Below are 5,633 nucleotides of genomic sequence, written 5' to 3' on the forward strand. Positions count from 1 at the left end.
CGGTGGATGTTCTGTGTCTTGTGCGAGGCACAATGGAAGAAGCCATGCCATTTTGTGTTACAACCATCTATCATAGCTTTCTCTGGCCTGTCTGACACCCCATACATTTTTACATTTTCTCTTCTAAACACACGTCTTTTTTGTTTATATTCCAAATCAACACAAAGACACTCAAGCTATTTTAACTAGCAGCGTGAAAACCCCATTTAAATAGACTACGATAAGCCAAATAACCTAGGCATCACAATATAACCTCTTATTAAAATGTGATTTTAAATCGTGATCGTTTAGATAGGCTATGTTATAGGAGGACTGCGAGGCTTTGAGACTTCCTTCCATTCCACGGTGATAGACTGCCCCCCCCCCCACCTTCACTGCCGAAAGGGTCAAGCTATAAGGAGACAAAAATCCCCCCTCGAAAAGTAGCGTACAGCCGAATGACAATACATGAAACACACAAGCTATCAATGAACAAGCACGACTTACTGTACTTTCCAATCCAAAGGTTTGTTTGACTATAAAGTAGGCTAGAACATTCGTGCGTTAGAACGAAACTCATGAAAACGTAGACCTAGTCCCTCGAAAGGGAATCAGAAGCTATTGATCATGTTCTCTTTCTCTGTAGACATCAGGCCCAGAGCATAGGCTACTCGTTGCAATTCACTATTTTGCAGTAAAGTTAAATCGCAAGCCATAACTGGGCTACTAAATCAAGATATTCAGAGGCTGGGTAAGCGGGAGAGACACTCCAGGCAGAGAGAGCTGCCGGGTGGGACGCGGGGAGAGACCTGTCCGTCTGACTGCACACAGTCGTGGGGGAGAGAACCCTGCTGCTCGCTATCAGCCGCTAAACCCACATTCAAATAACAAATATAAAACTCAAAGACATGTACAGTAGCCTTTGTCCTATTCCCAAATACAATATAAACAGCGTGACGTGCGTTTATAAGAACGTAATTGTAGCCCGATGAAAGAAACAAAGATATTCTATTCTAATCAAAAGAGGTCAAACTGTGACACCTCACCCTCAAGGCGAGTGGGACTGGACAAAGGCTTTTTAATTTGTACCTGCACACTAGGGCACTATATCTGCTAATCTACACAAACCTTTAGGTTGGCAGCAAAAGTATAGATACAGCTAAGCCTAGATATAGCTAAGCCCAGATCACATGCAAGCACCCTATTACAAGAGCTGATTTAGAGTCATGTAGGCCTATGTGTCATACATTATTTTTCTATTTTCTATCAAAATAACAGCAATCATATTTTCTAAGAATTTGAATCTTTGGTTAGTGTTGAAATTGTCAATAACAGTAGCCCTACTTTCCCTGCAATACCAGTGGATGCTTACACCATAAAATATAGTATGCATTATGAAAAAACAGCCTGCATCTTCGCTAATAATTGCCTCAATTCCTCTCCTCTAACATGTTACATTTTCTAGCCTACTAGAAAGACTCAAATACACACTTTACTGTGTACAGTTTATTAACACACTCATTCAAATGTATACAACAAATTAAATTAGGCTACTTACTATTAAGTTAAATTCCTTGCATAAAAATCAATGAATGGAAATAGCAGGCCTAAAAAAATGTACAAAGGTAAAAAGCAGAGTTAAAAAAAAACATGTGGAAATGGTTAGATCCTAGCCTGTAGATTGTAGTGTGCAGTTGAGGTATGGAGACGCATCGTAGAAGTTCAGGCTTCTAGTGAATCGAGCGGCGTACATCCACACAGAAACTCTCCCCCCGTATCCGCTAGTGCCACTCAACGGTGCAGGAGGGAGGGACAGTGGGGGGACGCGCTTGGCCATTGGCTTGGTAACTACAATGTAAAGCGTGCCCGTGAGGCGCGCCCCACGATAAACAGAGGCTGGGATTGGTTGTTGCTCTGAGCCAATGGGGAAGCGACTGGATTCGCAAAACCAAAAGGCGGGAGTTTGATTCCACAACCCTCCTCTCCTCCCAGCAGCACGCCCGCGCCAGACAGGGTTTGAGCTCGGCTCTGCTCGGCTCTGCTCGGCTCCTGAACCCACACAAAATACAGGCCATTTGATCTCCATAGAAGACCACAATATCCTGTGATCTCATCTTATAGTACAGTTGTCAGCGGAACAGACCAAAAACACTACTTTCCTACTTTTAAAATGTTTTTTATTTATTTTTACAAATAGCCTAGGCCTACCAGTCTCTGAGTACAAATTATTGAATAACACGCTATTCTATCTGAGCTGTCTGCAGCTCTGCAGACACGAGCCTACAAAATGTCTGCGGTGGCATACAACACAAACACCTTCAAACTGCATCTCCCTGTCCATTCCTACTGGAGTTTTATATCTGACAACCCCAAATGTCTACTACCATTACAGACTTTCACATGGCCGCTCATCGGCCACTCGCATGCTATACAGACCACAGTGGAGATCTCTACTCTAGGAAAAAACAATGAGTATCCATCAGATAAATGCATGACATAAGGTACAATAGTAGCCTAATACTAGCTTGAAAAATGTGTAGGCTGATTTAATTTAAAACCACAGAAATTGGGTAAATATATTGGAGCTCAACTTTGAGTTTAGGCCTACTTTATGTTTACCTCTCGCACACGTACAAACACATCTACACATAGCACGCTCCCACATCCGCACGCACACACACACACACACACACACACACACACACACACACACACACACACACTGCCTACTGTATACACAGACAGAGAAATAACCTAAACACACACACACACAGGTTGGGGGAAATCGAATCATAGTAATTTGATAGCATTACTGTCCTCGGGCTCGGGGTTAGTCTTGCTCATGGTTCACTAATTTAGTCAATTAAAAAAAGGAAGTTTATAGCCTTGCTTATTTTCATGTATGCAGGCTAATATTCCCGGCCAGTTTGTCTATAGTCTACTACCCACTTGTAAGAAAGGGTTAAAACTCTGGGCCTCAGCTCTGTGAAGTGTCTGATTGGTTGGCATGTTGCCAGAGTGCTGTCAATCACAGAGTGTAAACAAGGCTCTGATTGGCTGCTGGCCAGTCCGCACTGGGCTGCCTGAAAAAAGCAATTACTGGCCCTGCGGTTTCAAGGCGGCCCTGGGTTGGACGATGAAAGGAGATAAGGAGGGGCCGTTTCAAGACGCCCCCACGGCGAACCCCGTTGGCCCCAGAGCAAAAGGAGAGTCAAGAGTGACTGAATCAAAGGGAATGCGTTAAAAAGGGGGAAATTACAAGTTGTGATTAAATGTAGAGGCTAGATTTTGCGGATTAATACGATGCAATAACAACTTTGCATTAGAAAACGGAAGGGAACACACGGCGTCAAGAACGCGGAGATATTCAGTGGGGCATATTCACCCAAGATACTAACGGGAAAAACCCTTTCCATTCACAAAGGAAACGCGGGGTAGAGCGAGGGATCTAGGAATTCAACAATAGGCTACAGGACGCGATTCTAGATGTTTCTAAAAGGTTCGGTTAGGTTTTGATTGCCAGCTATTCAATAGTCATGAGTAAGTAAGTGGACAGTTCCGTTTTGACGCAGTAAGTAGCCTACGTTACTATCACAAATTGGATTATACCGTAACAGAGGATACCTCACTCGATGTTAGTATCTGTTAATATTTGCAAAAGGCACAAAGAGATAGCATTGCAAAAATAAATGACAAATTGTTAGGGAAAATAATTTCTGGCTGTGTAATCCAATAGCCTTTGATTTTTTTGTCTTGATGGAAAATAGGATTGGGACACTGCTTTTATCAAGATGAATTTATGTCAAGCATGTCAACAAAATAATAAAAAGCATAGCATAATCATAATAACAAAAACACAACAACAGCTTTACTAATCACAACACAAAATCAACATTAATAACCATAAAAATAATAACCATAATAATACAAAATAATAATAACAACAATAATAATCAGTATTATAATGACAACAACAATTATAAACGTGTGGAATAATATAAAATACATTTTCTAAAAATATTTGATGTTTCAGCATCAGACAAAATTAGGCTACCAATATTCTCGTGTTCAGACGTCTATAGCCAGGCTGACCCACAATTATGAATAAATACCAAGAGAGAACAATATCTAGACCAAAGATAGCCTATGAAAAGCTGAAACTGAACTGACAAAGACGATATCCCCTCCAAGGAAGACATGGCCCTAAAAGTAACATCTTTATTAATGATCCCTTCTAAAACCAAACCTACCCCACATTTGACTATCCACAAAGGTAGCGCATGGTCAATATGAACTGCCTGATTTAGGATAATAACGGACGGCTTTAATCAATGTTTTTCAAATGCATAAATGGATATAATTCAAAATGAGACAATGGCCGAGCAGGCAGAGTTATCATGTGCGTCTAATTAGATAATCTTCACCCCTCATGCCATTTGCATAGCGCCCTGCATTCCTGGGGCTGTCACCTCTGTGGCCTCCCGGTGGACTGGAGCCACCACGTGTCAAACACACACACACACACGCACGTACACACACACACACACACGCAAGTACACAAACACACGCACACACACACTTCTTCAAGTAAAAGGCCTAAATGTGGTCATCGATATTCTGGGGGCAGACTGCACCATGCCTCAAATTAGAAGATTTATTGTGGAGCCTTAATATAATACACGCTGTTGTAGTATTGTCATGTACGCATTATAGCTCATTACAGTGATTTAAACAAATCTAGCCTATAGACCTACGTGTTGAATAGTACATTAGGACAATAAAGATATGAAAGGATATTTTAAGTCATGCAAGTTTACAAGAGACAACCTTCACCGAATCAGGGAGTGAACAACCGGACCCACACATGATAGACTAAAGCTACATTTTCATTAATTTTGTTGTGTTTTTTTCTCTCCAGGAAATCACCTCCGATCCTCACTCCCTCGTGCTACTCTCCTGCACTGTTGTCTTTAAAACTAATGACATCGGGACAATAAAGAATTCTGTTCCGCGCCTCACAAAAGGGTTCCTGCACTTAAAACAGAAATCTGCATTTAATTTATTTAGTGACAAGGAAAAGCCTTTTACTGCTTGATTTTTATTGGTTCTTTTTCACTTAAAAGGTGGGGGCTGGGTGGGTGCTTGATGTGTGTAGAAAGCATAACATAGGCTACACACTTACACAGGCACACACACGCACACTCACACACACACACACACACACACACACACACACACACACACACACACACACACACACACAGAAGAGACCCCCCCCCCCCTCTTTCTCTCACACACACACGCGCGCGCACACACACACATACACAAACACACACGCACACACACACAGAAGCTCTCTCTCTCTCTCTCTCTCTCTCTCTCTCTCTCACACACACACACACAAACACACACACACAGACACACACACTTTTCTCTCTCTGGTCCGTGTGCCAGCGCGGATAATGAATGCGGATTGACTGATTGCTCTTGAAACAGACCGGTCCTGCGCAATGAAGCGTTCCTGACTGACACTTTCCCCCTTCCCTTCGCTTCCCTCCCTACTCCTCCCTCCCTTCTCTCCTCTTCCTCTCTCACACCCAAACTACTAGAGCGGGGTGCTTTTTCAACATGTAGGAAAGGCCCACTTCCAAAAA

The sequence above is a fragment of the Borostomias antarcticus genome, assembly GCF_949987555.1.
Source record: "Borostomias antarcticus genome assembly, chromosome: 22".
Classification (NCBI taxonomy): Eukaryota; Metazoa; Chordata; class Actinopteri; order Stomiiformes; family Stomiidae; genus Borostomias; species Borostomias antarcticus.